Source organism: Myotis yumanensis, unplaced genomic scaffold (assembly GCF_028538775.1).
Source record: "Myotis yumanensis isolate MYYU_CA2020_CCGP unplaced genomic scaffold, mMyoYum1.0.hap1 SCAF_13, whole genome shotgun sequence".
In the NCBI taxonomy this organism is placed as follows: domain Eukaryota; kingdom Metazoa; phylum Chordata; class Mammalia; order Chiroptera; family Vespertilionidae; genus Myotis; species Myotis yumanensis.
In genome coordinates this window covers 60,329,860-60,346,028 of record NW_027223764.1, presented here as the reverse complement: position 1 = coordinate 60,346,028, position 16,169 = coordinate 60,329,860, and the positions used below count along the sequence as shown (strand labels likewise).

Here is a 16,169-nt window from a genome sequence, read left to right as displayed (position 1 = left end):
TGGCAGGTAAGGAGGCAGACAAGTGCTGGTGAGGACGCAGAGAAACTGGATCACTCCCACGGTGCTCACTGCTCACAGGAATACAAAATGGTGCAGATACTCTGGATACAGTTTGAAAGTGTTGTTGAAACTAAATTAAACAGACCACTTACCACGTGGCCCAGAAGTCACACTCCTGTATATTTCTTTGAGAGAAATGAAAACTTTTGTTTATACAAAAGCTATACGTGGATGTTGATAGCAATAGCTAAAAACTGGAAACAAGTCTGGTGTCTTTCAGTGGGTGACTGGCTGTACAAAATGTGGGACATCCATACCCAGGAAATGCTCATGGATAGAAATCAGTGAACTAGTGACACCGCACACAGCACAGGTGGCTCTCCAGGGAACTGTGCTGAGTGCTCTATGAGTCACTTTACATCACATTCTTACAGGGAAAGCAATAGAGCAATGGCGATTAGTGCTTCCAGGGGCAGAGGGCTTCTGCCAGGAAGAGGCTGGCTGTGAAGGACAACGTGGACACCCTGTGATGGGAGCTCCCCGCCGGGCGGTCGATGTCAGCGTCCTGGGTGACACTATCTTTTTTGGAAGATGTTAACATTAGAGGAACATGGGCATGGGGTACAGAGGATTGGTTTGTATCCTCTCTTATAGTTGTGTGTGAATCTATAATGATCTCAGAATAAAAGAAATTTAATTTAAAAATCCATAAACAAAAAGCTTTTTATATAAAGCAAATTGCATTTGGAAGATATTAAAAAAACAGATGAAAACTAAGGATAAACTTAGAACTAAAATTACATACTATTATACTTTAATGTATAACAGTCTAAACTTTTTTTCTATCTATACTATAAAAGCCTAAGCGACCGAACGACTGGTTGTCCGGTTGCTATGACACGCACTGACCACCAGAGGGCAGATGCTCAAGGCAGGAGCTGCCCCCTGGTGGTCAGTGCGCTCCCACAGCCAACCTCCTGTGGCCGGCCAACCTCCTGTGGTCCCTTCCCCCGGCTGGCCAACCTCCCTCAGTCCCTCTCCCTGGCCGGCTGCTCCCTCTCCCCCCACGCCCCCACCCCATTGGCCCCGATTGTCGGCCAGACCAAGGGACCTCACCCATGCATGAATTCGTGCATCAGGCCTCTAGTACAAATACATACATTTATTTTCTTTGAAATGAAATCATACTATATGTATATACTCTTTGTGTACTAGATTTTGCAGTTAAATATATGTGATAAATACATATATTTCATGTTTAAGAAATAGTGTTCACTTTTGTATCTCCAATGCCTCAGGTCAGGCTTGGTTTAATAATTATATTTTTAGTGAATAAATGAATAAGGTACTGCTAAATTATTCTCCAAAATGATATCAATTTAAAACCCTTACTTTTTTAAATTTGAGCATTTTCATTTAAAAAATCCAACCACAGGATGCAGCAATTTCACTTGTGGATATTTACATGAAGAAAATGAAAACACTAAATCAAACAGAAATATGCTTCCCTATGTTCATTGCAGCATTATTATAATAGGCAAGATGTGGAAGCAACCTAGGTGTCCATCAATAAAGGAATGGATAACAAAAATGTGGTATATATATACAATGTAATATTACACAGTAATGCAAAAATAAAATCTAGCAATTTGTGACCCAGAGGAAAAGTGAAATATTAAAAAACAGAACAAATGAACAAACAAAACAAAACAGACTCATAAAAACAGAGACCAAAGGGAAGGTTGCCAGAGGGCAGGGTATGGGTAAAGAAGGTGAAAGGTACTATATTTTATATTGTGATAAGTTTGCATGGTGATAGATGGTCACTAGAATTAGTGGGGTGATCATACTGTAAAGTACAAAAATTTGGAATCACTCTATTGTACACCTGAAACTAATATCTACACTAATAAAAGAGAAACATGGTAATTGACGTACAACCGCTACCCTTCCCATTGGCTAATTAGCGAGATATGCAAATTAACCACCAGCCAAGATGGCGGCTAATTTGCATACTGCAGGCGGGGCTGACAGTGCCAACCACCAGCTCCCCTCCATCCAGGGCTGGCGGCAGAGGTCCCTGCCCTCATCCGGGCCTCCCGAGGGGGACCCAGGGCTGGCGGGTGGGACCGAACCCTCTCCACCCTCATCCGGGCCTCCAGCAGGGGACCTGGGGCTGGCGGATGGGTCCGAGGTGTTCAGCACCCGCTCCACCCTCATCCAGGCCTCCCTCGGGGGACCTGGGGCTGGTGTATGGGTCCAAGGTGTTCGGCACCCGCTCCATCCTCATCCGGGCCTCCCGCAGGGAACCAGGCTGGCAGGTGGGACCTCGGTGTTCGGCACCCGATCCGCCCTCATCCAGGACTCCCGGGGGACCCAGGGCTGGCTTTTGGGTCCAGGGTGTTCGGCACCTGCTCCGCCCTCATCTGGGCTTCCCGCCGGGTCCTGGGGTTGGAGGTGGGGCCGCAGCTATTGGGTACCCACCCGGGTATCCTCTGTGGTATGGGCCGGGCAGCAGCAGTGATCTGCCCGCTGGCGCATCCTATGTGCTACCCAACTCGGGCGGGCAGGTCACGGGCATGCCTGGCAGCCTCAGTCAGTGCCTCAAGCCCCAGCAGCAGCAGCAGCAGTGGCAGTGGCAATAGCCCTGGAAGCAGTGCCCCCGACCTGCCCACCCAGGTTTGAGCGGCCCCAAGCGGGCAGTGCTTTCCATCAGCCGATGGTTGGCGAACACGCATGCAGGTGAAATCACCAGCACCTGCTTTCCCAGGCCTGGGCCCCTCAGGCCTGTAGGAAAGCAGGCGCCCTGAGCTGGTGATCCCAAAGGCCTGATAGCCGGGCAGTGGAGGCCATGTTGGGACTGGGGAGTGGTGAGCAGGCAGAACATGGCCCTGATTGGGCCAGTCGCTATGACGCCCACTGTAGCCAGCACACCGCCTGATCAGGGGGCCAGCAGCCAACCTTGCAGCCCCTCCCCCCTGCAGGCCTTCCCTTGATCAGACTCTCCCATCCACATGGAGAGCAGGGTGCTCAGAGCCTGGACCCTTCCTGGCAGCCCCGAGTCCCTGGGGTTAAGAATTCTGATGGCCCTGCCCAGAGAGTAGAGGTGCCTGAGGGGCAGAGACAGGGACCACAGGCCTCCAGGGAGCACCGCAGAGTTGGCAATGAGAGGAGAGGGCCTGTGAAGGGGGAGAAGGTGAAGCCAGTGGACATCAGCCCAGAATCCAGCTCTTCCCCTCCAGAGGCAGCAGGACCTAAACCCCAAACCCCAGCCAAAATTGGAAGAGCCTGAGGGAGCTTCAGGAAACTATACGAAAAGCTGCACATTGAGAATGAGAGATTTCGTGAGGCCCTGACCCAGACCACGCTGCGGCTGGAGCAGCTCAAGGTGGAGCTGGAGCGCACCATGCAGAGTCAAGAGCACTTTGCAGAGAGGCCCGCCATCCTGGAGCTGGCGAGGTTTGAGTGCAGGGCCCTGGAGTGCAAGGCCGTTGAGCTGGAAGAGGAGCTGAAGGGCCTGTCCAATCTTTGAGCTGACAACCAGCGCCTCAAGGATGAGAATGTGGCCCTGATCTGAGTCATCAGCAAACTGTCCAAGTGACTTGCTCCTGCACCCGCATTTATACAGCTGCTTTTGCCACATGCACCCCTTCCCTGTGTGAACATGAGTGATAGGGCTGTCGAGGAGTCTCTGAGAAGCCATAACCTTCCTTGAGATCTCCAGGTTTGGAGGGGAGGACAGAGCACCCAGGAGCCAAGGGGGCCATCTGAGGCCAGGTAGGGGGACCAAGGCTGCAGGCAGGACCAGAAAGGAACTGGGGACCAGGAAGTGCCAAGACCAGTAGCCAGGACCAGAGTGGTCACCCAGAGGTCCCCTCTCACGTGTGCTGCCACCAGTCACCCCTCCAGGCCCTGAGCAGGGATCCTAGAATGTGCCAAGCATCCCGCCGGCCTGGGCCAGGTGAGCATGTATATAGGGTCTGTGTGCAATAGGGAGGGATGTCTTCTATTTTTTGCTGCCCCCTCTCCATCGCTCTCCTGGGCAGGGGAAGAAGGTCTTTTTCAGACATAGCATAGGCACCACAAATTAAAATTGTGGAGTTGCCAAAAAAAAAAAGAGCAGGCCAGTTGGCCAAATACCCCCTCTCTTCCCATCCCCCCCACCCCCGCCAGCCACATCCTTGACCAACCTGCCCCACCACAATAGGCCCACAGCCCCTCCCCGTGGCTATCTGCCCCTGATTGCACCCCCCCACCCCAAGAGGGGGCAGGGCTGGGCTGCCAATGTCCTGCAGCCCCTCCCCAGGTTGGCCCCACCCTTGATCCCCCCACTGCAATAGGGGGCAGGGCTGGCCAGCCAATCTCCTGAAGCCTCTCCCCTTGCCCAGCCCCAACCCAGATTGCCCCCCCCCCCGACCCCCACCGCAATCAGGGGCAGGGCTGGCTGGCCAACCACCCATGGCTCTTCCCCCAGGCCACTGGCCCTGATCGCCACCCCCCCAACCCATTTGGGGGGGTGGTTGACCAACCCACCAACCACAGCCCCTCCCCATGGCCAGCCCCACCCCCAATCGGCCCCCCAACCCCAATCAGGCTGGTGAGGGGGAGGCAGTTGGGAGCAATCAGGCTGGTGGCAGGGGGTAGTTGGGGGCAAACAGGCTGGCAGGGGAGGCAGTTGGGGGTGATCAGGCCAGCAGTTGGGGGTGATCAGGCTGGCAAACAGAGTGGTTAGGGGCAATCAGGCAGGCACGCAGGCAGGTAAGTGGTTAAGAGCCAGCGGTCCTGAGTTGCGAGAGGGATGTCCGGCTGCTGGTAAAGGATCGGGCCTAAACAGGCAGTCTGACATCCCCTAAGGAGTCCCAGATTGGAGAGGGTGCAGGCCAGGCTGAGAGGCCCCCTCTCCCCAGTGCACGAATTTCATGCACCGGGCCTCTAGTAATGAATATAAGACTATATACAAACTTCCTAGCTTATTTAGGCAAAATATATAGTTATTAAAATTAACCTTTTTTTTTTTTACTAATTAAATGGAGTATTTTTTCAAATGTTAGATGCTCATTTGGGTTGTCTAGTTTATGGCTGTAGGCTTTGTGGATTTTGCCACTGATTCTTTCTTTAAAAAAATGACATTGGGAATTCGATAGAGACTGCATTAAATCTGTACATTGCTTTTGGTATATGGCCATTTTAAATATGTTGATCCTTCCAATCCATGAACATACCTACCATATTTTTACATTTTGGTGTGTCTTTTTCAATCTCTTTTAATAATGCTTTGTAATTTTCAGTATATAATTCTTTCATGTTCTTTGTTAAGTTTATTCTTTTGGTTGCACTTGCAAAATAAATTGTGTTTTCCATTTCTTTTTCTGAAGTTTTGTTGTTAGTATATAGAAAGGCAATGGATTTTTGCACATTGATTTTGTATCCTGCAACTTGACTATATTTTTTATTGTTTCTAATAGTTTCTTTTGGTGGAGTCTTTAAGGCAGTGATGGCGAACCTATGACACGCGTGTCAGAGGTGACACGCTAACTCATTTTTTTGGTTGATTTTTCTTTGTTAAATGGCATTTAAATATATAAAATAAATATCAAAAATATGTCTTTGTTTTACTATGGTTTCAAATATCAAAAAATTCCTATATGTGACACGGCACCAGAGTTAAGTAAGGGTTTTTCAAAATGCTGACACGCTGAGCTCAAAAGGTTCGCCATCACTGCTTTAGGGTGTTCTATATACAGAATCATGTCGTCCACAAAAAGTGACAGTTTGACTTCTTCCTTCCCAATTTGGATGCCTTTTATTTCTTTCCCTTGCCTTATTGCTCTGGCTAGACTTCTAGAACTATGCGGAATAAGAGTGGTGAGAGTGGATATCCCTGTCTTGTTCCTGATCTTGGAGAAAAAGCTTTCAGTTTTTCACCATTGAGTATGATATTAGCTGAGAGTTTGTCATATATGGCCTGTATTATGCTGAGGTACTTTCCTTCTATTCCTATTTTGTTGAGTATTTTAATCAGAAATGGGTGTTGTATCTTATCAAATGTCTTTTTTGCATCTGTTGATAAGATCGTATGATTTTTTTATCCTTTCTTTTGTTAATGTGGTGTGTTACACTGATTGATTTGCATATGTTGAACCATCCTTGTGCCTCTTGACTGTGATGTATTGTTTTTTGGCTGTACTGTTGTATTTGATTTTCTAGAATTTTGTTTAGGATTTTTGCATCTGTGTTCATCAGAGATATTGGTCTGTAGTTTTCTTTTCTTGTGTCATCCTGCCATGTTTTGGTATCAGGGTTATGTTGGCCTCATAAAATGTGTTAGGAAGCATTGTCTTATCAAATTTGTGGAAGAGTTTGAGAAAGACAGGTTTTAAGTCTTACTTGAGATTTTGGTAGAATTTACTGGAAAAGCCATCTGGTCCTGGTCTTTTATTTTGGGGGAGATTTTTATGGTTGTTTTAATTTCCTCACCACTGATTGGTCTATTTAGGTTTTCCAATTCTTCATGATTTAGTCTACAAAGGTTATATATTTTTAGGAACATATGCATTTCTTCTAGGTTATTGAATTTGGTGGGATATAGTCCTTCATAGTATTCTAATATGATCCTTTGTATAGCTGTGATGTCTGTGGTGACTTCTCTCTCATTTCTGATTTTGTTCATATGGGTTTTTTTCCATTTTTTCCTTAGTGAATCTAGCCAGGGGTTTGTCAATTTTATTAATCTTTTCAAAGAACCAACTCTTTCTTTTATTAATTTTTGTATAGTCTTTTTGTTCTCTATTTCATTCAATTCTCTAATTTTTATTATTTCCTTTTTTTTCTGCTGACTTTGGGTTGCTTTTGTTCTTCTTTTTCTAGTACTTTAAGATGTGATTAGGTTGCTTACTTGGGATTTCTTTTGTTTCTTGAGATAGGCCTGTAACTTCCCCCTTATTACTGCTTTTGCTGCATTCCAGTGGTTTTGATATGGTTTGTCTCTATACATCTTTTGCTTTCATCTTTTATCTCTTCTTTGATCCAGTCATTTTTTAAATAATATGTTATTTAATCTCTATATATTTGTGAGTTTCTTTACTTCCTCTTTGCAGTTGATTTTTAATTTCAAGTCATTGTGTTCAGAAAATATGCTATAATTTCAATCATCTTGAATTTGTTGATGCTAGTTTTGTGACCCAACATACGGTCTCTCCTTGAGAATGTTCCATGTGTACAAGAGGGGAATGTATAATCCGATGTTCTAGGATGAAAGATTTGATAAATGTCAATTATGTACATTGGGTCTAGTGTTTCATTTAAGGCTGTTATTTCTTTGTTGATTATCTGTTTGGTTGGTCTGTCTAGAGCTGTCAATGGAGTATTAAGGCCCCCAACTATGATTGTGTTTTGAACTGTTTCTCCTTTTTATATATTTTGGTGCTCTCTGATTGGGTGAATATATATTAAGAAGTGTTATAGTTTCTTTATGTAGTGCCCACTTTATCATTATAAGGTGTCCATCCTTGTTTCTTATTATCTTTAAATCTATTTTGTCAGATATAAGTATAGCCACACCTGCTTTTCCTCCCCTCTTCAAGCCGAGCTTTGAACTCCTGGCTGCAGGGCTGCATCTGCAGGCCATCTGCACTTCCCTCCATTCTTAGCTCCCTGTTTATTCCCAGTCGCCCACTTTTAGATGTTTCCATGCGCTGGCCTCTCAGGCATCATCTGTGCGGGTGTTATTTGCGTGGAGCTCATTTCTGCTGCCCCCGCTCTCCCTCCCTTTTTCTTTGGATCCACCTTTGGCTTGACAGCTTAGAAGTGTCTCTTATATGCAGCAAATGGTTGGGTTTTGGTTTTTGATCCACTCTGCTACTCTGTGCCTCTTTATTGATGAATACAGACTATTTACATTTAAGGTAATTATAGATGTATAAGGATTTCCTATAGCATTTCATCTTTTGTTTTCTGGTAGCTTTGTGCCTCCATTGGTTCTTTTCCTTTATGTTTCTGTCTGTTGTTTTTCTTTTGAGGTATTCCATAACTCTTTCCTCTGTTTCTTCTTTTATAATCTATGTATCTTTATGGGGGATTTTTGTGTGTGGTTACCATTAGGTTTATAAAAAATAAAGTTGCATATACACAGTAGTTTTTGAGTTCATCTGATCTTCATCTTTCTTTGCCAGTTCAGACCTTTACTTTCTCTCCTTTTATGTTTTTGTTGTCATAAATTAACCCTGTTTGTACTGTAAGTTTTTTGGTGACCTCACTCATAGTGTTGTGATGTTATGTTCTTTGTTTCAGGTAGAATAACTCCCTTGAGTAATTCCTGCAATGGAGGTTTTCTGGTGATAAAACCCCAAGCTTATGTATGTCTGGGAACTTATTTATTTCTCCTTCATATTTAAAAGATAATTTTGCCGGATATATTATTTGTGGCTGGTAATTTCTCTCAGACGTTTGAATCTTTGGTTCCACTCTCTTCTGGCTTGTAGAGTTTCTATTGAGAAGTTGGATGATATTCTGATGGATTTTCCTTTGTAGGCCACTTCATTCTTTTCCCTGGCTGCTTTGAGAATTTTTTCTTTGTTATTAATTTTTGACAGTTTTAATACTGTCAAAAAAAAAAAAAGTGCCTTGGAGAGGACCTCTTTGGATTGAAATGGGTGTCCTGTTTGCTCCTTATATTTGAGGATATACTTCTTTTTATAGGTTTGGGAAGTTCTTATCCATTATTTGGTTGTATAGACTCTCCATTGTCTGCTCCCTTTCTTCTGGAATGTCTTTAATTCTAATATTGTTTTTTCTGATGGAGTCAGATAGTTCTTGTAGAGCTCCTCCATTTTTCTTTATGCTCAGGTCTCTCTCTTCTTCGCTCTGCATCATTTCTAGATTCCTATTTTTGATATCAATAATTCTTTCCTCTATCTGGTTGGCTCTGTTTTCTATGCTCAGTACTTCACCCTTAATCTTAATTTCATGCTTCATTTCTAGGTTTCTGATTGATTCTTTTTTAAAGTTTCCATCGCTTAGGTAAAGTACTTGTCTTGTTCATTGATTTGTTTTCTGAGTGCATTGAATTGCCTGTCTGTATTTTCTCACATCTTTGTTTAGTATTTTCAAAACTGCAATCTTGAAATCTCTGTCATTTATATCACACATTTCCATGTGTTCCAGCTTGCTTTCTGGAGATTTTTCATTTTCTTTCTGGTCATTCTCATTACTGTGGTTATTCATGGTATTGGCTCTTCTCCTTTGCCTAGGCATTTATTTACATCTGTCTATGTTAATGGCCAATAGCAGCTTCCTCTAAAGAAGTCTTTCTACTATTTTCCACTAGATGGTGTTGAATCACAAGATGTTTTTACCTTTGTGATCTCCCAGTCTGGACCTCCATGGTTTCCATAAGACAGTACAGCCATGTTGCTTGGGAGTGAGGTTTGTTTTGTCCTCAATGTAATGGCAAACCCTGACCTCCAAGAGGTCCCACCCCAAGCACCCCTCCTGGGGATCAGTCAGAGAGGTAAACAGCAGTTCTACTGCAATAGCTCTTGGTTTACAGATTATATGCTCCTGGACCAGCTTCAAGGGCAATGGGAGGTGAATTTGGGGAGTTAAAGCAGCAGCAGAGCTCTGTAATTCCTTTTCTTTGTCTAAAGCGCTACCCACCCGGCCTGGCAGTGGAGAGGCACATGGCAGAGCCCCATGCTCTGTCATACATATGCTGACTCAGATACAGTTTGTTCCTTGCCACCAGCCCTACTGGGATGTCTCCCTCACATCCCTTCCCCCTCTCCCCCCGCCCAGTTCTCTATTCCTCCCAGCTGAAGAAAGCACCTGCTGGTGCCTGATTCCTCCCCTTTTCAAGCCAAGCTTTGAGCTCCTGGCTGCAGGGCTGCATCTGAAGGCCATCTGCACTTTCCTCCCTTCTCATCTCTCTGTTTATTCCCAGTTGCCCACCTTTAGATGTTTCAATGCGCTGATCTCTCAGGCATGCATCTGTGTAGAGCAGAGATTTTTTTCTTGAATTATGGTTGGTTAACTTGTTGAAATTTCAAGGGGAGAGGCCAAGGGGCTCTCTCATGCTGCCATTTCTCTGATGTCACTTCTTCTCTATTCTTTTTTATTTTGTTCAATGAAACCTCTGTGTCATATAACTACAGGAGACATTAATGTAAGAGAAATGATCTCAGTTAAATAGAAAAATTATAAACTCTTAATTATAATCCACTATTCTTCACTGTGTGGCCCTGTTATGCCCATATTTTGGGGACAACTCAAGGTTTAAGATTCTCAGGGTAGAGACTAGGATTCTCCATTTGTTACAAATTCCCCAGATAATTCTTATGTAAACTAAAAGTTGGAGAAGCATTGCCATAAATCAGCATTACCAAATGGCAATCTATTGCCTAAATATAATTTTGTTCTTTGCCTGTAGGATTTCATTCCTGACTAGATAATAATTAGCATGTTCTTTGGTCCTCATCTACATCGAGGAGGTGAACATAAAATTGAGCTTAAAAGTGGGCATTTCTTTTATAAACACTCTCTCCTTGTCAATACTATGGCCATTTGGGACACCAAACTGGCATAATAAGGTCAAAGAGTCAAGAAGGCTGAGATGGAATGAGAACCTAAGTTATTCCTGGAAAGAGTGGCACACATGATGTGTGCTGTTGACTTCACTGTCAGCCTGGAGTGGTGGGAGGAAACTGACAGAACTGGGGATGAAGGTGCTAGTGGGAAGAGTGGAGAGGGTGAGGAATGAGTGTGTCATGCTTAACCACAGGAAGAAGCTAATATTTGTAAACCCTCTTCACAGCGGAACTCTGCAAATGCAGATAATTTCTCAATAGATTTTTGAAAGAAAATAGATATGTGTGTGTGTGTGTGTGTGTGTGTGTGTAGTACACAGCAAGGTGGTAAGAATATTGGGCATAACAAGATAATATTTATCATCAGTCCTCACCTTTGCAGAACTGTGAGGCAGAGGATGAGGTAAGATAGATGTGGATAGCCCTAAACAGTTTGGTTCAGTGGATAGAGCATCAGTCTGCAGACTCAAGGGTCCCAGGTTCGATTCCTGTCAAGGGCATGTACCTTGGTTATGGGCACATCCCCAGTAGGGAGTGTGTAGGAGGCAGCTGATCGATGTTTCTCTCTCATCGATGTTTCTAACTCTCTATCCTTCTCCCTTCTTCTCTGTAAAAAATCAATAAAATATATTTTTTTAAAAAAAGATAGATGTGGATAGGCAATACTAGTAGCAAATATTAAGAGGAAACTCAAAATCCCATCATTTCTGGCCTTAATTCTTTTTTCTTTTTATTGAGATACAGTTGACATATAACCTAGTGTTAGATTTAGGTGTATAACGTAGTGCTTTGATATATGTATATGTTGCAAAATTATTACCTCAATAATTCAGTTAACATTTATTGCCATACACAGTTATAATTTTTTTCTTGTGATGAGAATTTTAAGTTTTAATCTCTTAGCAGCTTTCAAATATACAATACAATATTGTTAACTATAGTCACCATGCTGTACATTATTACATCCCAGGACTTATTTATCTCATAACTGGAAGTTTATACCTTTTGCTCTTCTTTACCTATTTCACCCTTCATCCTTTATTTCATCTTTCATTTATCCTTCATTCTTTTTTAAAATATATTTCTTTATTGATTTCAGAGAGGAAGGGAGAGGGAGAGAGAGATAGAAACATCAATGATGAGAGAGAATCATTGATCGGCTGCCTCCTGCACGCTCCCTACTGGGGATCGACCCCACAACCCGGGCATGTGCCCTTGGCCGGAATCGAACCTGTGACCCTTCAGTCCACAGGCCAATGCTCTATCCACTGAGCAAAACCGGCTAGGGCTATCCTTCATTCTTAAGAAGAGAGTTCTGATATGTTCTCAGGAATAGAATGGGGTTCCTGAGCCCACAAATGGGCTTTGGCTGGAGGTGTCTGGGGAACCAGGGCTGGAGAGACTCCATGATTCTTCTTTTTAATTTTTGGATCTATTCATTCTGAAATTTTTAAAAAAACTTTATTTACTCTTTTTCAGGGATGTTCTTCTTTCACTAAGAAATGGGCCTTTGGATGCTTCCCTCTCAAAAGGAGCCAACTACCAAACATCAAGAAATAACAAAAGGTGGGTCAGTGGAAAGGATTATTAGGCAAGCTGCTTGGACAGCTTCTTGGCTATGACATGACATGGACCAGATAGGCCAGGAAGGTCATATAGTTGTGGGAACATGTGGGAGAAAAGACTAGTGCAGTGATGGCGAACCTTTTGAGCTCGGCGTGTCAGCATTTTGAAAAACCCTAACTTAACTTTGGTGCTGTGTCACATATAGAAATTTTTTGATATTTGCAACCATAGTAAAACAAAGACTTATAGTTTTGATATTTATTTTATATATTTAAATGTCATTTAACAAAGAAAAATCAACCAAAAATATGAGTTCTTGTGTCACCTCTGACACTTGTGTCATACATAGGTTCTCCATCACTGGACTAGTGCTTGAAAACAATGGCTAAAAAGGGCATTGTTCAGTGCTCATTCTGGGTAGCAAAGGTAGATTACCTAATAGTTGATATTTAAGGATTGAGAATATTAGGTCCTAGGCATCCCATTTCCACCTTGAGATACAAGTAGTGGGGTCTATGAGGAGGTATAGGACAACCTGTATAGAGTATAGTAAGTAACCCCTATGATTATTTTACCTGATGTCCTTGTAGCTTTCATATAAATGGATTCAGCTCCTCAAGCAGTGATAACACATTATGTTAATGCAGAAAGGGGAATGTTACTTCAGCAAAGCACCAATATAGGAGAAAACAATCCTGTAAATAAGTTCAAATATTCTCAGAGACTGTAAATAGAGAGAAACTGATGGTTTGAGAGAGTTCTGCTGAATGACAGTATCTTATCCTAGAGTATATGCTTAGACATGTTTCCTAATGTCTCAATATCATCTGACCATGATGCTGAAGATTATGGCCTACAGAACTACACATGCCGGTATGTGTCCTGTTGACTGTTGTGTTTGGTCCATGAGGTGGCAGTGTGGAGACGACACTTATTTGTTAGCTGGATGCTGTGAGAACCTGCCTTTCTGCTATAGTGGATACATGAGTGTTTATGTGGAGAATGTCCTACTCTTAAGAGTTTGTTCACTATCATCTATCTATCTATCTATCTATCTATCTATCTATCTATCATCTATCTACTGTATCTATCATCTATCAATGTGTTTTTTCTAAATGCCTCCTATTATATCACTCTCCATGAATTTCTATCAATAAATTGAGGCTTGGGAGATTATTATATAGATTATATTATATAAATATGCATTATGCAGTGTTATATAGATATATTATGGCATAGATTATAGGATTAGAAACCAGGGGCCTCATAAATTTAAACTATTTTTATTAGGTTGCATAGCCCAGTAAAGCAGAAACATGGAGCTCATCCCAGACCTTCTGGCTCTGAGGAATTGTGTCCAACAGATATGACAATTCTATTTCACAATGTCTAGGATGCTGTAGGTGCTCATATTGTAGAGTAAATGAATGAATGTCTATAAGTCTTTGGGTCATGACCCAATTACTTCATTCTTTTGTCTTTCTTTTGATCTGCTGTGTCAGCCTAGGCAGGTACTCAATTTTTTTTCCTGACAAAGTCTCTCAGTTACCTTTCCTCCCCTGGGGACTGCTATAGTTTTCCCGTCAAGCTCTGTACTAGCCCTGCCAAGGAGCAAATGTTTTTATTGGAACAGCATGAAATGTGACATTACTCATAGGTTCTGGCAGAAAATTAGTGGTAGTGAAAACTAGCTCAGCACAGCTGGGCAGGATTGCACCTCCTCCCCAGAAGCAGTAAGCTGAGGACTGCGGGGAGTCATATGGTGTAATGATGGCTAATGGCGAGGAAACGAGGAACCCAAGGCTTATAAATCAATCTGAACACAGGGATGGCTAATGAAACACTCAAGGGATGCTTGAGCTCATCTGAGCATTGTTCATGAATCATTATATTTTGTTACTTAAGGTGGACGTATAACAATCTGTATATAGAAAGTCTCTAAGGCTGATATTTGCAGGTTGGCAAATAGGGAAGTAAAAGGCCCTTTTATACCTTCCAGAGCTTTAAGATAATTCTTCCCTGGTCTGGGGTTTTTTCCCTATTTTAGGTATTTGCCAAAATTGTAGCCTTGGTCTATTTTTTATATGCAATGAACAATGAAGCATAATATTTAAGACATCAAGAGACTAGAGTTTAGTCAAATGTTTAGAAATTGCTTTTGCATTTTCCAGTCCAACCAATATTATAACAACTCTGATATTACAACAATGGTTTTTATCCTCCTTTGCTTGCAATATTCTTTTGTTTCAAATTTTTACCTTTTAGAAAGAATCAAAATATAAAGTTTGAGTATAACCATATAACACTTCAAAGTTGATTTTTTCCCCCAGCCCTTTTAATAGTTTGGAGCAGAAATGATTGACAATAACGATGTACAATGAAAACTGCATGAGTCATTGGAGGCAGATCCAAATGCAGCCCCTTCTTTCTGTTCTTTCACAGAAATATTAAACAATGAGTTAGCTCAGCTTGTAAGCAGATGTCTCTAATTGAACTTTGTAAGCGCGACATGTTATGTTTGAAAAAATAATACAAAACATGTTATGGAAAAAGAAGCACACATATTTTGAGGTTATTTACTTGAGAATAATAGTTAACCATGATTATTATTTCCAATTTTTCCAAAACAATTTTTTTTAAACTTTTTTGGAAGTATGTGATGAGAGTCAGAAGCTTTGGGACTGTGATGGGGGCATTTTCTGAAAGGACTTCTGAAAGATGCCCGCATATAAAATTATAACAACTACCTTTTCACTGTTGAAAATGATGATGAGAGGTTCCATTAAAGCCTTCCTTGTGACCCTGCATCGGGAGATGTCTTGGCTGAGGTGTGGCTCCCTGGGTTCCTAGAAGAAGGTGCCAACTGGAGGAGCTGCCACAGAGATTGGAATGGAACTGGGATAATCATATAACTCTTCCAGTCACTTGAGTAACCTACTGGCTTTCAGACAGAGACTTGTTGCACAATAGTTCTCTGTCCACAATGTACCAAAATGCACAGGTTGGTTATAATTACTTGAAGGGAGTGTAGACATGACCTGCAGCCATGGATGTTAAGACTGGAGGTAGAGCAGGGTCATAACCCAGGGGAAAGGGCCATGACTTATACAAGCAAAGCAGAAAGGAGAGCAAAATAATTCCAGAAAGAAAATTAGGCATTAGTGTCTACAAAATCACATCCTCACAGCAATACGGTTTGAGGACTAACTGTTTCCGGCAAAGACTGTTTCAGAGACGGCCTTCTCACTTTCACCTGCCCCAACTTCTGCACTTTCACTCAGAATAGTTCTGATCTGTCAACTGGTTTGGCCTTGACGTTTTTCAGGCCCAAGCATTTAGCCTAAACCACGTGACAAGAATGCTGTGCCATTCCCTGTGACCATGCTCCTTCCTCAAACAGGGGGAGCAAAGGCTCACCCTGGTTAGGGCTTTTTTCTGTCTTATGATTTAAAAATCCACCCCGTTGTTACCAGAGATGAAAATTCAAAGGGAATGCGGCTGAGATTTTTCACTGCTAGGGTTCTGACTTTGGCTCTGCAGTGCCCGGGAAGAGGGCTCCTGATCACACTATTAGGGAATTATGCGGCAAATGCTTTTGCCCAGATCTGGGAAGAGAACTTCTGAGGGTACATGACTTCTAAGGTGGTGAGGACTGAAGGAGTGCTTCCTACCTCCTTCTCCCATCAGTGTCTACTTGGAAGGTTCAGCAGATATTTGGTCTCCTTGCTCGTCATTCACTCATTGTGGGTGTTGGAGTTAGGAACATTTTGGGATCTTCACCTGACACAAAGGAGGGTGCTGCAACTTAAGATACTTGAGTATAACTCACATGTGGAATTGTTGGTCTACTAACTGAGACTGGAAATGGAGTGTGGCTCTCAGAGGTGGTCCATGGACCTATGGATGCGTATGTACATCTTCCTCCCAGAGCAACGTAGTTTTACTAGAAGGACTATTCCCCAAGGCCTTCCTGGAAATGTGGATAGAGTCAAAGAGTGGGAGTTGAGTAAGCAAATTTTCAAA

The 16,169-nt window shown here is 42.8% G+C and overlaps 1 pseudogene; it reads left to right on the top strand.

The window, feature by feature from the left end:
- Positions 1 to 2,645, top strand: part of LOC139021570 (cytoplasmic aconitate hydratase-like) — a 65,859-nt pseudogene extending 63,214 nt beyond the window's left edge.
- The last annotated feature ends 13,524 nt before the right edge of the window (positions 2,646 to 16,169 follow it).